General features: G+C 50.3%; 1 long non-coding RNA gene across 1 annotated transcript in view; it reads left to right on the plus strand.

Moving 5' to 3' along the window:
• Positions 1 to 405: 405 nt before the first annotated feature.
• LOC148678382 (uncharacterized) overlaps positions 406 to 18332 on the plus strand; it is a 104940-nt gene continuing 87013 nt past the window's right edge. The window contains exon 1 of the long non-coding RNA XR_015938843.1: positions 406 to 655. This is a non-coding gene — a long non-coding RNA (uncharacterized LOC148678382). The remainder of the gene's footprint in view (positions 656 to 18332) is intronic.

Genomic DNA, 18332 nt, shown 5'->3' on the forward strand with positions numbered 1-18332 from the left:
AAAAAGATGCCACAAAACACTTGGAATAAGAACAATGCAGTCATTAATCTTAGAGCTGCTCGACAAAAAATCTACCCAAAGAAGATTAGCTCCAGTGCTTGACAACATTATCTCACAGCCCATCAAGTTCAAGTGAGGATTGTGTCATGTTTGGACTCCTGCCAGTTTCACTTAACAGAACTGTAATGACTGAAAGTGATATTAACATGTGTCAAACTGGTAGACGCCTCTGATCTGCACTGCATGTACACTGGCACTGTCATTCTTGAACAGCCTGCCCTGTTCCCTGTGCCGTGACAGTGATACCCCAGTGCAGAGTCATCAAGCATTACCTGCTCTTCCAGTAAAACAGCTTCCAGGTAAAAACAAATAGGACTGTAGAGCAGCTGTGTCCAGTCTGGGGGGTCAGTGATTCTGTGAAGTGTCCAGGCCTGGTCCTGGGTGGGTCAGTGTGTCTGCAGGGTGTCCAGTCCTGGTCCTGGGGGGGGTCAGTGTGTCTGCAGGGTGTCCAGTCCTGGTCCTGGGGGGTCAGTGTGTCTGTAGGGTGTCCAGTCCTGGTCCTGGGGGGGTCAGTGTGCCTGTAGGGTGTCCAGGCCTGGTACTGGGGGGGTCAGTGTGTCTGCAGGGTGTCCAGTTCTGGTCCTGGGGGGGGCCAGTGTGTCTGCAGGGTGTCCAGGCCTGGTCCTGGGGGGGTCAGTGTGTCTGCAGGGTGTCCAGGCCTGGTCCTGGGGGGGTCAGTGTGTCTGCAGGGTGTCCAGGCCTGGTCCTGGGGGGGTCAGTGTGTCTGCAGGGTGTCCAGGCCTGGTCCTGGGGGGTCAGTGTGTCTGCAGGGTGTCCAGTCCTGGTCCTTGGGGGGGCCAGTGTGTCTGCAAGGTGTCCAGTCCTGGTCCTGGGGGGATCACTGCAGGGTGTCCAATCCTGGTGCTGGGGGGGTCACTGCAGGGTGTCCAGTCCTTGACCTGCAGGGCCCATGTGTCTGCCTGGACTGTTGACTCTCAATTGGTTCAGCACTGGGAGCACATCTTCAGAGTGGTTCACCTGTCCATTAGTGCAGAGCCCCCAGAGTGCATTAATACTGCAGATGCCTGTATGGTGGTTCTGCAACCATTGTGCGCCTTCTACATGAGTGTGTGCTAATGTGACCATTGCGGTTCCACGTGGGCTCGTGCCCTCCGCCACCCGTTTCGTCCCACAGTACCTGGGGCACGAACCCGGGTCTCCGGCGTAACGCAACAGGGAACCAGCCGCATGAGCTAAAGGAGACCCCCCCCAGCCCAGGCAGCTGAGGTCCCTGCCACGCGCAGTGAGGGCGATGGTGTCACCGTATTCGAACTAGCTCCGCTACACTAAGATGAGCCAGGACTCAGGGCAGGTCTCATTGACAACACTGACTCGTGGAGTGCGAGGTCACAGCTGCCCATTTCGCCACAAGGGGGAGTCGTTTCACCACAGACTTGAGGCCACCCTGAGCAAACCCAAGCCCAGGTGTCATGTGGTGCATCGCACACTTAGCAGATAAAATGATCAAGAACTGCAATTAACCGAAAGAGAGAAAATATCGGTCTTCATTCTTTTTAGAGCATCTTTTGTTAAATCTGTTCCGTCTAAACATTCTGCAAGTATCTTAGCAGGAGACAAGTGAGTACAAACGGCACGATGAGCCCCAGCTCTTGGCTTGTTCATCATCACGTTTTACTGAAGACTGGCAGTGAAATGATCTTTTCTTATTATTTAAGTTATGGATTTTGGCATAAAAAGGGAATTTTCACTGCAATGAGTGAGTTTCAATCATGAAAGTGTCCAGCACAAAAGCATTGTCCCCCCTCACCAACACTGTTACCAATCTCAAGCCCCTTGTTGTTCGCATCAAGTGCACTTTTACCTCAAAGAAGAAGAAGCTCAAAGCCAAGACTACCAATTTAAACCCTCTGGAATAATAATAATAATAACAACAACAACAACAACAACAATAATAATAATAAGAATAATAATAATTGCTTACACTTATATAGCGCTTTTCTGGACACTCCACTCAGAGCGCTTTACAGGTAATGGGGACTCCCCTCCACCACCACCAATGTGCAGCCCCACCTGGATGATGAGACAGCAGCCATAGTGCGCCAGAACGCTCACCACACATCAGCGATCAGTGGGGAGGAGAGCAGAGTAATGAAGCCAATTCATAGAGGGGGATTATAAGGAGGCCATGATTGGTAAGGGCCAATGGGAGATTTGGCCAGGACGCCGGGGTTACACCCCTACTCTTTTCGAGAAACGCCCTGGGATTTTTAATGACCACAGAAAGTAAGGACCTCAGTTGTATGTCTCATCCGAAGGACGGCACCTGTTTACAGTATAGTGTCCCCATCACTATACTGGGGCATTAGGACCCGCATGGACCGCAGGGTGAGCGCCCCCTGCTGGCCCCACTAATACCTCTTCCAGCAGCAACCTTGGTCTCCCATCCTGGTACTGACCAGGCTCACACCTGCTGAGCTCCAGTGGGTTGCTACAATAATAATACTACATTGTGCGATCTGTTGTCATAGCCAGGGACAGACAGCAGGACTGTCTCACAACAAATTGTGATGTATGTAAAACCCATTCATATTTTGTGACTATAGATGTTTTGTTGTCACTGCCTGGGCAGCTCTGCAGCTCACTGCTCATGCCAATAGAGCCCTTTGAATTGAATTGAGGGCGGCATGGTGGTGCCCTGGCTTGCAGTGCTGGCTCTGGGTTTCCTCACATACAACAAATGCTGGAAGGTTAGTTGGCATCTGGGAAAACTGGCCCCGGTGCAAGTATGTGCGTGCCCATCGTAGACTGGCGTCCCACCCAGGGTGTGTCCCACCTTGTGCCTGTTGCTCTGGCCCATGGAAGAGGCTCTGCACAAAGAGTTCTTAACCTGGCACTGAGACTTACTTGTTGAGCCACCCAGGAGCCCAAAACGAATTTCATCGAAAATTCTCACAAATCTCCAACACTGACTCGCACAGTCTCCACCCCCAACCCCCACCCCAGAGCAGGCAGATCCCCAAAACAGGTACCCTGAGGTCTGCAAGACCCCGGGCCTGGCACCCTGCAGTCATGACTCTTCCACAATCCACAGCACCTTCGCTCTACTGCCCTAAAAGGAGATTCATGCCAATCTCTCAGTGGGAAAAATAAATCTGTAAGCGTGTGCAGTTACACACAATCTCTGATTGTGAAGGGAAACAAAGCCTCATTGTTTCATTTCGTTGCTATTTTTACAGCCTATAGCTGGCTTCCTATAAGCTGTTGGTTTGTGCTACACTTGTGATCTGAGTTTCCACTCCACTGTGAAGGGTCTGCTGTGTTTCCACCTCTAGGAATATGTCCAAAGCTCGTAACTCATGGACCTGGGACAGGGCTCAAAGATCGGCACCAGTGACTTTCTGACAGGGTTTCACAATACTCCCCAGCTTGGTCTTACTGCTCAGATCCACCTTCCCACACCAGCAGATCAGTGTAAAAGATCAAGCAGATTCAATACAAGATCGATCAAACATTGAATCTCAGTGAATTATCAACTTTAAAATGTGAAGATTCCTTATAAAAATAGATACTGTTGTTTTTGAAAATAGAATTAATGTATGCCTCAAAATGTTACTGGCATTGAAAAACAGTCCCCACATACTTATATACTGTATATCATCTCCACTGATTCACCCCTGATATAGAGCTGAGTGGGGGGGTTGGTCTAAGGGTTCTTCCTGAATCAATTACCATGTCTTTGGTCTCAGAGACATTCAACTTCAAATACTTTTGGTCACACCAAGTGAAGAACTCCTCTGAGGTCAATTGATTATTCCTGCCTGCCCAAGCTGCACAGAGCAAGATGCAGAGCTCACTCTGCGATGACAAGGCCCGACTCAGGCGATGTCATCCTGATCTGGCAATACCCAGTGAGTAGCTCATTACTGATGAATGAATCTCTCGTCAGCTTTTGAATTGTGCTTGATGTGCCGCAGGGCCACGTAGAAACAAAACACAGAACAGGGGGACACAGAAAATAGCTCCAGAAAATAACAATCAAATGCCCAGTGACCACAACTCCATTCCAAGAGTACTGCAAGTTACAAATTCAAGAGTACTGCAGGTATGTGTAGAGTCTTGTATGACACATGTCCACACAAGCACCTTGATACCCTAAATCCATCCATCCATTTTTGCAGTGTTTCATCCAACTCAGGGCCGCAGGGGAGCTGGAGCCTATCCCAGCAAGCACAGGGTGCAAGGAGGGATACCAAGATACTCTTCCTGGATGGGACGCCAGTCCAACACAGGGCACAGACAAACACAAACAGACCAGGGCCAGTTTTCCCAGAAGCCACTTAACCTACCAGCACGTTTTTGGACTGTGAGAGGAAACTGGAACACCTGGAAGAAAACCACATGAACACAGGGAGAACATGCAAACTCCACACAGAGGAATTGAACCCGGGGCCCCAGCACTGAGAGGCAGCAATGCTAAGCAATGTGCTGCCGTGCCGCCCTACCTAAATCATCATTTCCATAAATACTGTAAATGCATATATGGGTTATACACACACTGTTGTATCTGGTTCTAAAAATGGAAGAGAGAAAAAAAACAAAAAACAAATGCAATATTATTATTATGCAAAATGGGAGAAGTCAATTCCTTGATGTTGGCTTGCTAATTGTATGGTGTGGGACTCCGAGCAGATGTTGCATTTCAAAGCGACGGTGCGCGAGGAGCCGATTTATGCTAAATTCGGGGCTTCAAAGCATCGATCGCAGTTTCCAAACAAATTGGACAAGTCAAGCACACCTCACGCAGGAGCGCCAAGGCCCCGGCGCGCGCAGATCAGAGGCGCGCTTCTGCCTCCTCCAATCTCCCTCAAACGCGCAGGTTCGAGGGGAGGAGGGGAGCTGGCAGTGAAAGTGCACGCTCACTGCTCCTGCAACACTGTGCCAGACAACACCACAGACAAAATACACTCTGTGGGTATGACTCCAGCACACCTCTGGCAGAGAGAGAGAGACACTGTCATCACTGTCCACCACTGGGCATCACAGAGACAGAGAGAGACACTGTCATCACTGTCCACCACTGGGCATCACAGAGACAGAGAGAGACACTGTCATCACTGTCCACCACTGGGCATCACAGAGACAGAGAGAGACTGTCATTACTGTCCACCACTGGGCATCACAGAGACAGAGAGAGACACTGTCATCACTGTCCACCACTGGGGATCACAGAGACAGAGAGACACTGTCATCACTGTCCACCACTGGGCATCACAGAGACAGAGAGAGACACTGTCATCACTGTCCACCACTGGGCATCACAGAGACAGAGAGAGACACTGTCATCACTGTCCACCACTGGGCATCACAGAGACAGAGAGAGACACTGTCATCACTGTCCACCACTGGGCATCACAGAGACAGAGAGAGACTGTCATTACTGTCCACCACTGGGCATCACAGAGACAGAGAGAGACACTGTCATCACTGTCCACCACTGGGGATCACAGAGACAGAGAGACACTGTCATCACTGTCCACCACTGGGCATCACAGAGACAGAGAGAGACACTGTCATCACTGTCCACCACTGGGCATCACAGAGACAGAGAGAGACACTGTCATCACTGTCCACCACTGGGGATCACAGAGACAGAGAGACACTGTCATCACTGTCCACCACTGGGCATCACAGAGACAGAGAGACACTGTCCACCACTGGGCATCACAGAGACAGAGAGACACTGTCATCACTGTCCACCACTGGGCATCACAGAGACAGAGAGACACTGTCCACCACTGGGCATCACAGAGACAGAGAGAGACACTGTCATCACTGTCCACCACGGCATCACAGAGACAGAGAGACACTGTCATCACTGTCCACCACTGGGCATCACAGAGACAGAGAGACACTGTCCACCACTGGGCATCACAGAGACAGAGAGAGACACTGTCATCACTATCCACCACTGGGCATCACAGAGACAGAGAGAGACACAGACATCACTGTCCACCACTGGGCATCACAGAGACAGAGAGAGACACAAACATCACTGTCCACCCCACCACTGGGCATCACAGAGACAGAGAGAGACACAAACATCACTGTCTGCCACTGGGCATCACAGAGACAGAGAGAGACTGTCATCACTGTCCACCACTGGGCATCACAGAGACAGAGAGACACTGTCATCACTGTCCACCACTGGGCATCACAGAGACAGAGAGACACTGTCCACCACTGGGCATCACAGAGACAGAGAGAGACACTGTCATCACTGTCCACCACAGCATCACAGAGACAGAGAGACAATGTCATCACTGTCCACCACTGGTTATCACAGAGACAGAGAGAGACACAAACATCACTGTCCACCACTGGGCATCACAGAGACAGAGAGAGACACAAACATCACTGTCCGCCACTGGGCATCACAGAGACAGAGAGAGACTGTCATCACTGTCCACCACTGGGCATCACAGAGACAGAGAGACACTGTCATCACTGTCCACCACTGGGCATCACAGAGACAGAGAGACACTGTCCACCACTGGGCATCACAGAGACAGAGAGAGACACTGTCATCACTGTCCACCACAGCATCACAGAGACAGAGAGACACTGTCATCACTGTCCACCACTGGGCATCACAGAGACAGAGAGACACTGTCTACCACTGGGCATCACAGAGACAGAGAGAGACACTGTCATCACTGTCCACCACGGCATCACAGAGACAGAGAGACACTGTCATCACTGTCCACCACTGGGCATCACAGAGACAGAGAGACACTGTCCACCACTGGGCATCACAGAGACAGGGAGAGACACTGTCATCACTGTCCACCACTGGGCATCACAGAGACAGAGAGACACTGTCCACCTCTGGGCATCACAGAGACAGAGAGAGACACTGTCATCACTGTCCACCACTGGGCACCACAGAGACAGAGAGAGACACTGTCATCACTGTCCACCACAGCATCACAGAGACAGAGAGACACTGTCATCACTGTCCACCACTGGGCATCACAGAGACAGAGAGACACTGTCTACCACTGGGCATCACAGAGACAGGGAGAGACACTGTCATCACTGTCCACCACTGGGCATCACAGAGACAGAGAGACACTGTCCACCTCTGGGCATCACAGAGACAGAGAGAGACACTGTCATCACTGTCCACCACTGGGCACCACAGAGACAGAGAGACACTGTCCACCACTGGGCATCACAGAGACAGAGAGAGACACTGCTATCACTGTCCACCACTGGGCATCACAGAGACAGAGAGAGACAGACATCACTGTCCACCACTGGGCATCACAGAGACAGAGAGACACTGTCATCACTGTCCACCACTGGGCATCACAGAGACAGAGAGACACTGTCCACCACTGAGCATCACAGAGACAGAGAGAGACACTGTCATCACTGTCCACCACTGGGCATCACAGAGACAGAGAGAGACACAGACATCACTGTCCACCACTGGGCATCACAGAGACAGAGAGAGACACTGCCATCACTGTCCACCACTGGTTATCACAGAGACAGAGAGAGACACAAACATCACTGTCCACCACTGGGCATCACAGAGACAGAGAGAGACACTGCCATCACTGTCCACCACTGGGCATCACAGAGACAGAGAGAGACACAGACATCACTGTCCACCATTGGGCATCACAGAAACAGAGAGACACTGTCATCACTGTCCACCACTGGGTATCACAGAGACAGAGAGACACTGTCCACCACTCGGCATCACAGATACAGAGAGACACTGTCATCACTGTCCACCACTGGGCATCACAGAGACAGAGAGACACTGTCATTACTGTCCACCACTGGGCATCACAGAGACAGAGAGACACTGTCATCACTGTCCACCACTGGGCATCACAGAGACAGAGAGACACTGCTATCACTGTCCACCACTCGGCATCACAGATACAGAGAGACACTGTCCACCACTGGGCATCACAGAAACAGAGAGAGACACTGTTATCACTGTCCACCACTGGGCATCACAGAGACAGAGAAACACTGTCATCACTGTCCACTGCTGGGCACAGAGACAGAGAGACACTGAGACACAGCAGATTGTTGTAGATCACTTTTGTAGTTCATCTCTAGCTTCTTAAGCACCAGGAAAAATTAAATCTTTTTCAATTAAGCATATTATGAATTCCATTAGGAAAACAAGGGCTTAGGTGGACGGAAAACACATTTCCCATCCTGAATATGCTTCAGGAACAGCACTAGCAACCCAAAGGAACCGAGCTGTTTTAGTCTTGTAAAGCCCTGGACAGAGAGGACTGTGAGGGCACTTGGAATCAGAATTCAGAATCACTGAAACCCAAACCAGATGAAATGCAGAATCTATGTGGGAGTGTATATAATTGAGAGCAGGAGGTACTTCCTTACCCAAAGGGTGGTGGGAGTGTGGAACAAGCTACCCAGACATTACTTTCAAGAAATTGCTGATTCTTTTATCATTTAGATACTAACTATTAATTCCATGTAGAATGGCGTCCTCTCGTTCCTGACCTGTCTGAAGTTCTTATTGACTGTATGAAAATCACTTTCACCTTTACTGGCTCATCAGTAAATTTCATAAGTAAATTTTGGAATTTTGAGATGACATACTGAAGGCAAGGACATTCCTGCTGTCTTTGAGCCAAAGGGTCTGATTTACCTACAGTTCTTGGCTTCAGCATTTTGGCACCTAGTGGAAGGGCGGTCATGTGACAGAACCCTGTGAGCTAGCTGGGAGTCGAGCTCCTGCGCGGGACAATTGTGGGATAAACGATTCGGACCCTGGGAGCCGATTACCGAAAAATCAAATTTCCCTGATTTGTGTGTGTGTTTCCAACTGAAAACGTTCTCACATTCCTCTTCACTCCTGTCCCACATCCAGAGCTGCCCCCATCAGCAGAAAGTGAGATCACCCCTTATTGTTTAGATGTTGGGGTTCGTTTAAAAAAAATAAACACGGGCAGACTTCAAGGACGCAAAGAAATGATTTGCACAGGCATGAAAATCAGCAGGTCTGAAATCACCCCCCATCGGAAATCATGCCCTCCCACCCAACTCCCCAGAACACAAATAACTACATAAAGGATGTCATCATTCTTCTCCTGGCACGAAAAAACAAGAATCTTCCATCTGACACTCCCAGCTAATCTGGGACAGAGGAGAAAGGCAGGCGCTGAATCTTTAATTAGCGTTTATAGCATCTGCACCCCTGCTTTCTGTGAAGACTCTGCATTTTCTTTTAACCTATTCCAGCACATTTGCACACCAAGGTGGATCTGCGTGCTGGCATCCTTACAGGAAGGGAGAATCAAAGATGGAAATTAGCTCTCACTCCAGCTCCCAGATCAAAGGCACAGAATTATTCAACTCTTTTCTCTTCTTGATCTTCAAATAGAAAGAAAAAGCAAAAGAAGAAGTTGAAAACATACCGTATAGGTGGATGGATGGGTTTGTACGTCTGGGGGAGTTTTAATAGGCTCCTTCTATTCTTAATTCAATCTTTGTTTTTTTTTTTTTTGCATTTTCCTGGTAAGGGCAAGTTTTGCCAGGTCTGGATTAAACGACATTAAACCGAATCCTGAAAACAAATCTGTTGAATTGGCCCCCTTCCCTTGAATTTTTCAGATTTTTGTCAGACTCACGCGAACCAAGAGCAGGAGTCGTCGGGATTTCCATTCTGATCTATTCCGGGACTTCAGTCCGACCAGTTTAGCCAAGGTTGAGATTGCCTGAATGAAGACACCTGACAGCCCTGAATGATCAGACTGAGAGGAGAACTGGTTCAAGTATTCCAACGCCTCAAGGCATTGACACAGTCAACACAATGCACTTCTTTAGGTTCAACAGGGAACCCAAAGTGGCACTAATAGAAACCACAGGGGAGTGGAAGTTACAACTGAGCACAAAAGGCACTTCTTTACACAAAGGGTGGTAGGTGTCTGGAACACGCAGTCCTGCCTTGTTGAAATTGACTAACTGGCTTTCTTCAAAAAAACAGGTGGCTGAAATGCCAGTCTCACAGCACTGATGGGCTGAAGGGCTTTCTCCCATTTCCATTTACAGATATTCCTATATAACATCCATCCATTTTCCAACGACTTCCCACTCAGGGTCACAGGGGAGCTGGAGCCTATCCCAGCAATCAAAAGGCACAATGCAGAATACACACTGGGCAAGATGCCAGTCTATTGCAGGGCATACAGACACACAGACACACACTCATACCACGGCTAATTTTCCCAGAAGCCAATTAGCCAGCATGTCTTCGGACTGCAGGAGGAGCCTGGAGCACCTAGAAGAAACCCATGTGAACACAGGGAGAACATGCAAACTCCATGTAGATAGAGGAACATGCAAACTCCATGCAGATAGAGGAAAACCTAAAAATAAACAGAGTTTAACGACAGGAAATTGATTCCAGTTGTCAGATCACGTATACGCATACCTTAGCTTTGTGCAACAACCTGAAACTTTCAGGTACCATAAATAATATTATTGCTAAACATATGCCATTCTAATCTGCAAGCGACCAGAATATAGAATACGAATTTTTGTATAACAATGCATTATACAAAAGGGCTCCAGCCACCACTTTGATAGAACAATGTCGCTGAGATGGATCATTTCAGTCTTGCAGTTGTTTGTAAATTGAAGCAGTGAGAATTATATTCATTTGTTGTGGTTTAAACAACATATCTCTTCAGCAATAATTTACTGAATTTCTATAGCATTTTTGATCCTAAAGCTTTTCACATACAGGTGGGGACTCACTCCACCCACTGCTGAAGAGCAGCCCCAGTGCACAGCAGCTCAGGGCAGGAGAGAGACACTGCTGCTCCAGGGGGTGAAGGGAGGGCAGACTGTGCAGGAGCAGAGTGGGGTTTATCCAGGACACCGAGGTTAACAGCTCTACTCTCACCCCTACAAGCAGTGCTCTGTGATCTGTAATGCAGTCAGGACCTGAGTTTAATGTCTGATGTGGAGAAGGGTCACTGTGCTGGCTCACTGGTTTAGAAATTCTAGGACAGGGGGAAAAGCGCCTCCTGCTGGTCCACCCAGCAGCGAACTGGTTTTCCTTCACCTCCTCCTTCAGTGTGTCCCGTGTCACCAGTCTGGGACATCGGTTTGTCATTTCTGAAGAGTGCCACCTACTAGACCCCCAGCATCCTGGCTTTCCATGAAGGAATCCGACCCGGACTTGCTAAGATCTGACAAGATTAGGCTACATGTATGGTAGTGTGCCGCTTCTCATGTCAGTGTATAAAACAAGCAAGTGGTTCATCTGAGATGACTGTCGATCTTACTGTAGATCTTGTGAATCCACCGCGCCACGGAGGTAGCTGCATTACCGGCACGCCCCACCAGGCGGCGCAAGAGCAACGCAGGAATTTTCCTGTTTTTATAAACAACTCGGGCAGTCGAGAAGACGAGCTGTCAATCGCGCTCAAACATTTTAATAATCTGTAAATAAATCCTTAATAATTCTTTGAGTATTCTGTGCACAATTTCCAGCACTAAAATGTCGATACTGATTTTCTTTTTTACAATTATTGTTGTAAGGCAAGAAAAAAAAAGCTGTCAAAGCAAACAAATCAGAACATTGGAATCCGATCCAGAAGATCTTGGGGTTCAGAGACTCTGAGCCTCTTCTTCCCTTTTCATTGTCAGAGGTCACAATAGGTCCCTCCTGGGTAACACTATGAGCAAAACACGACACTGAGCAAAACACCCCCCCTCCTGCCCTGTCCACCCCTGCCCTGACACATACCCCCCCCACCCAGTCCACCTGCCCCGACACCTACCCTTCCCCCTACCCTGTCCCCCTGCCCTAGAACATACCCCTTCCCATTGCCCTGTCCACCTACCCTTCCCCCTGCCCTGTCCACCTTTCCTGACACCTACCTCCCCCTGCCCAGTCGACTTGCCCTGACACCAGCCTTTCCCCTGTCCTGTCCACCTGCCCCTCCCTCTGCCCTGTCCACCTTCCTCTCCCTCCCCTGCCATGTCCACCTGCCCCTCCCTCTGCCCTGTCCACCTTACTCTCCCTCCCCTGCCCTGTCCACCTGCCCCTCCCTCTGCCCTGTCCACCTTCCTCTCCCTCCCCTGCCCTGTCCACCTGCCCCTCCCTCTGCCCTGTCCACCTTCCTCTCCCTCCCCTGCCCTGTCCACCTGCCCCTCCCTCTGCCCTGTCCACCTTCCTCTCCCTCACCTGCCCTGTCCACCTGCCCCTCCCTCTGCCCTGTCCACCTTCCTCTCCTCCCTCTGCCCTGTCCACCTGCCCCTCCTTCTGCCCTGTCCACCTTCCTCTCCTCCCTCTGCCCTGTCCACCTGCCCCTCCCCCTGCCCCAGCACCTGTGCAGGCCTCCTCTCACCCTCCCCGGTATCCCTCTGATCTTGACCCAAGTGATGACAGGGAACACCGATAGCTGCGCATGTCTGGGGGGGGCATACAATAGCAGCTCTGTGTATGGGGGACAGCCCCCGCAGTCCTGCCCCACTCAGGCTCTGGGCAAGCCCCCCTGTGCGCTCTGCAGCTGTATGAGTGACCCGCGCCTGAGCCGGGGGCTTCGTGCCGAGGGCGTCAGGTAGAAATGCTCTGGGATTAGAAAAAAGTCTTCCTAGAAATAACAAATCTAATCCCAGAGTTCCCACAGCTGCCAGAATCAGAACAACCGGCCCTGCCGGGAGGGCGCTCTCCAGAGCGGTCACAGCCTGAGGAACAGAGAGTCAGCCGGTCTCCCCATAATGTTTCATGTGATGTTTGGAAATGTCCAGTGATATACTTCTGGAGATTGTCTGTTAATCGTATCTACACTGGCAGCACTGCAGTTCACTCAAGTCAAACCACTAAAGCTCTTTGAACCTGACCTTGTGTCCTGTGCCAAGCTGGCAGCCACACTAATAGCTATTTAGTGGGGGATGCCAATGGCAGACCAGAGCACTGTGGGAAAGCAGGTGGGACCAGTGGTAGAGCACCACACCACACCAAATCAAAGCACAGTCATTGGCCAAAATATTAGGACCTCCCCATAGCCCAGTGAGCAGCCTCTCCAAACAGGGGGCAGTGTGTGTGTGTGTGTGTGTGTGTGTGTGTGTGTGTGTGTGTGTGTGTGTGTGTGTGTGTGTGTGTGTGTGTGTGTGTGTGTGGAGGAGCAGAAGACAGACTTCCATCGCCTTCCCTGGCCAGAGCAATCCCCAGACCTCACCCCTGCTGGAAACCAGTGGACCTGTCCAGTTCAGTCCCCACACACCCCCAGCCTCCTCACACACCCCAGCTGGAGGCATGGGATGGGATGGGGCTGCAGATACTTAAGAACCTTGTAGAGTTCCTCAAGTGACCAGCATTTTATTCAGTGGAGGTTATTATCAGACTGATTGTCAGGTGTAAACAGGGAGTACTGACACCAGACAGCACTGGGCTGACAGACGAGGGGTCCTCAAGGGACCCTGGAAGTTCTGGCTGACTCCGATCTTGGGACAGGTGCGTCCAAGACGCCAGCTTGTTGCGGTTGTTTGGCGAGAGGCGAGTCCTGCCCTCTTAATGTGCACCCTGGGATCACCCTGGACCCACGACCTCATGCTGTCAGCTCCCTGCGAGTGCCGCCCGGAGCCAGAGAGACGGCCGGCTCCACAGTTCCCCCCCCTCATCCCCTAGATCCCCACGATCATCGGCACTGCGCAGTCAGCTGCTCAGCCTGGCTGCGGGAGAGTCTTCGTCACGCTGCAGCATCTTTATTCACACGGGCTCTGTTCCCAAGACTAGCCAGCCTGAGGGAAGGGGAGATGTCTGTAATGTGTCTGTAGATTTTATTTTACCTTGATTTTCTGTTTTGCTTCATGTGCATTTTTATTTGCTTTGGCAACACTGATTGTACCCATCGGTCATGCTACTAAAGCAGCTTGAAATGAATTGAATTGAGAGGGAAGGAAGGAGGGGGAGAGAGACACAGACATGAGGGTGCCGACTTCTTCAGGGGAGAAGCTGACGCCCCCGAGATCGAGGAGAGGCTTGACAGGGAAGACTCGTGATCAAGGAGAAAGGTAGATATGTCTTCATTGCAGTTAGAAAATTCAGAAGAAAATGGCTTTGGTCAGGGAAGGAGCTCCGTTAACACAAGGACCACGCTCTCCACAAGATGTCTGATCGCGTATCACCTGTATTATCGTAACTTTGCTGGCTACCTCCAAAATTTAGTTTTAAGTTTTTGCAGATTAAAAGTGATTCTAAGCTGTCCTTCTGACCTCCATGATCTATCAACCCAATGCACTTCACTGCGTTTTCATCTTAAAAGATCCCAAGATGCTTCACGCACAGGAGGGAACTAACTCTCCCCCCCGGTGAAGAGCAGCCCCACCTGGGAGACACACAACAGCCCCACTGCACAGCAGCTCAGGGCAGGAGAGAAGCTGCAGGGGGATTAAGGGGGCAATAGGGAAAACAAACAAGAATTTGAGGAATGCCCTACATACACGCGCCCATGGACTAACTGGAGTCTAATTAATTTACCACATAACAAATATTCATGCTTCCCATGTATATTCCAGCTCAGGGGGCGGAGAGAGAAACTGCTGCTCCTGGTGGATCAAGGGGTTGCTGCAGGGAGGGAAGACTGTACAGGGCCAGAGTGGGATAATCCGAGATACTGTGGTTCACACCCCTACTCTTTAGAACAGAGCCCTGGGAACAAGAACCACACTCATCTGGAGTCACGTCTTCGCGGTTCCGGCTCGGTGGGAAGCCGGGGCCTCTGTGATCCCTGCAGGCCCTGGGATTTTCCGGCTCCCTGGCCTACGAGTCGGTCGGTGATTCCCCAGACAGCGGGGCATTATTCTCCAGCCCGGCCGCCTGCTTCGGCCTGGCCATCAGATAAGAGAGGGCGGACAATGGAGCACGACACTGGGCCCGGTCTTGAATGACCAGGAAGGGGGCTCCGCGCGGGTCTGGTTCCCGGGTCCCTGGGGCCTGACCAGTCACAGAGCCCTGAAAGGGAGCCGTCAGCGACCACCCAGCCAGAACCACGGCAGCCCTTTGATGATTAGAGCTGACAGGGAGTCGGGGTGACGTTGGCAGAGAGGAGCTGAAATTGTTGCAATGTCATTATTACATCCACTACCGCTGATGCTGCCGACACAGGTTGACATTCTGACGCCTGGCACCACTGCGATACAGTCTGTCCTTAACAACGGAGAACAATCTCCTGCATCAGAAAATGAGAACAGTTCCAGACAGCAGGAGGCATTCGGCCCGTCCAACTACCTGTTGGGTAGTGAGTAGGCAACTGATGTGAGATTCATCCAATATGTGTGGTAGCTTATTCCACACTTCCACAACCCTCAGTGTAAAGAAGTGAGTTTTAAGTGTACTTCTCTGTAGTTTCCACTGGTCCTCTGCTTCATGATTCACGGTCCATTCTGGGTTCACTCTCATGCCTTTGAGAATTTTAAATGCTTGGTTCAGGTCTACTTGTATCTGATCACAGCTGAAAGGGTTCAGTTCCTTCAGCCTGTCAGTGTGGGACACTTTCTTAGACTAAAGAGACTAAAGAATGGCATTTAACCTCATGTCCCCACATCCACATTCCGACACTGTGGAGTAAAGGTGATGATGGTGATAGTGACAGGAACAGGTTACAAACGAAAGGAGTCATGTTGCACATCTGGCCTGTTTGGTAGTGAACAGATAAGGGGTCGGAGGATCTCATCCAGGTCTTTCTTGAAAGAAGCCAGAGAATTGGCTTCAACCACATGGATGGGCAGCTTGTTCCACACTCCCAAAACTATTATTTTAAATGATATTTCAACCAATTCAGTGGGGGAGCCGGAGCCAATCCCAGCAAGCAATGGGCACAAGGCAGGATCCACCCTGAATGGGATGTCAGTCCATTATAGGGCAGACACAGACACACACAATCACACCAAGGACAGCCTTCCCTGAAGCCAATTAATCTACCAGCATGTCTTTGGTCTGTAGGAGAAAACCCACAGGAAGACAGAGAGAACGTGCAGACTCCACACAGACAGCACTCCAGGTCCAGAATTGAACCCAGATCTAAATACACTTCCTGTTGTCAGTGACGAACCCTCTGACAGTCCCTGAAAAGACTACAGGTGTAGTGCTGTCACTTTTTAAATGATTTTTCACACATAACATCAACTATTAAAAAGCTGCTGCTGATTTGTAAAGAAACTATTACCGTTATAATTTAAACGATGTACTTTCAACAAGAAAGAGCCGGGAAAGGCAGATGCGCGGTATCTCACAGAGTGGGACTCACTGAGACTTCTCTGAGAAGACTGAAGCACTAGTCTCCCCACACGCATAGTGAGAACCGTATCCCTCTCGGAAAAACACGCCACAGAGACTCTTTCCTTCTGAAGAAGCGGCTCCTTTCTGTCCCGCACAAGTGCAATCGGGGCCGCTCTCTAAGAGTCCTGCTTCCTTACAGAAGTTGTTACACTGTCCCTGAAGCCGAACCACCTCCCACAGGAAATAATATAAAAGTATCCGACTGTCGCTAATTTACACAGCGATACACTTTTTTTAAGTTCTTATTTAAACATCAGAAATACAAAAAAAAGGAGACAAAATATTAAAAACAGATACAGTCATAGTTTAGCAAAATGTTATTGTTAAACGTTTAAAGGTAAATATGAATTTAAAGATTTTGATGTTAATTTATATTTTGTTATACGTGATTTGGATACAGGATATGTTTTTATTATTAATCTGTTAATTATTTTGGCGCAATACTTCATCCTCAAATGGTCTAATACTGACCCCTCTCTTAATGTGTTATGCAAATCTAGAAAGTGTCAATTTAACAGGATAAAACCTGAATGTACGATCTGAAATTAAATGTCTTTAACTTTATTTGTTAGTATCTATCAGCAACTGTCCAAACGAATTTCCCATTTATATCCCTAAACACAGTATTCCAAAAAGAGACGCAAGAAGGTATAAATACAAATTACACAAGTTCCTAATATAATTATTATGGCATTTTTTAAAATCTTTTATATCTACTCCATCCAAAAATAGATTATCAGAGAAATCAGGAGAAACTCTTGTCAGCAAGGTCGGAACTAGCTCTGAGCAGCCTCGCCACTTTCCCAGGAATAGCATGAAGGACTCGAGCACATTCACGGGGAGTGGCAGTGGGCTTCTCGACAGGGGGGGCGGACCTCAGCGAGGGGCACAGCAGCGGGACCCCCGCTGTGGACTCGCCCCCGCCATGCCGCCGGCCCGTATTCCAGAGCCCTCAGCATCACTCGGTTCCATTCAATTCGTGTCAATTCAGTTCACTTTTATGTGTATAGCGCTTTTTACAATGGACATCGTCACAGAGCAGCCTTACAGATTTCCGGGCCTGAGCCCCCCAGTGAGCAAGCCTGAGGCGAGCGTGGCGAGGAAACACTCCCTCAGACTGAAGCACGAAGTAACCCTGAGAGGAGCCCAGGCTCGAAAGGGAGTCTGTCCTCCTCTGGCCGGCTCCGGGTTCATTAAACCGTACAGCTGTGGAAGTCGCCTGTTTTGTATTACATGGTGTTACTCCGCTCTCAGACAACACCTTCGTTTTTCTGTTGCTGTGCATGAGCTGGGTTTGGGGGTTTTCTCCGCGAACAGTACCCGCACGGTACAGCCGGTCGGTTCTGTACGGTTTCGCTGTAACCATGGCGCCCCTGCGCCAGCTCGTGAACGGGAAAGGGACCGACAGACGGTCTGTTCCTGCCCTGTCAGACCCAGGGTCCAGTTTAAACGTCAAGTTTAGCGGGTGGCTTGTTTTGTTTTGTTTTTTGGGGGGGGACCTGTCAACAGATATGGGAGCTGCCGTCGCGCTGACCGTGTGTCCGGGAAGGAAGCCGCGAGATGACAGACAGACAGACACCAGAGCCGCGGAGGAACGGCGGCGTCTGCCCTCGCGCCTCTCTCTTCCGCCGCGCCGGCGGCCGCAGCTCCCCTGGGCCAGGCCTTCGTAGCGACCCCTTCGCCTGACGTCATAAAAAAGTCCCCTGGCCGGACTCCGTTCTCGCCGGCTTTTCATCTGTTTGACTGGCCTTGTCTGCAGCTCATTATCGCCGGCTCCTGTGCCTCGCCCTCCGCAGCCGGTGGCGTCGGCCCCCAGAGCAGCGCTGACAGATCCCGCAGACGGGCAGGAAACGGTACCTGCGCATGAGTGACTGGTGGCTGAGCTTCGCGGCGGAAGCTGTGTGAGGCTCTCGAGTCTGGTCCGGTGTCCTTGTTTGTGCCCGAGTGCCTCTGTATCATCAGG

This window comes from Lepisosteus platostomus, chromosome 1 (genome assembly GCF_059453375.1).
Source record: "Lepisosteus platostomus isolate fLepPlt1 chromosome 1, fLepPlt1.hap1, whole genome shotgun sequence".
Classification (NCBI taxonomy): domain Eukaryota; kingdom Metazoa; phylum Chordata; class Actinopteri; order Semionotiformes; family Lepisosteidae; genus Lepisosteus; species Lepisosteus platostomus.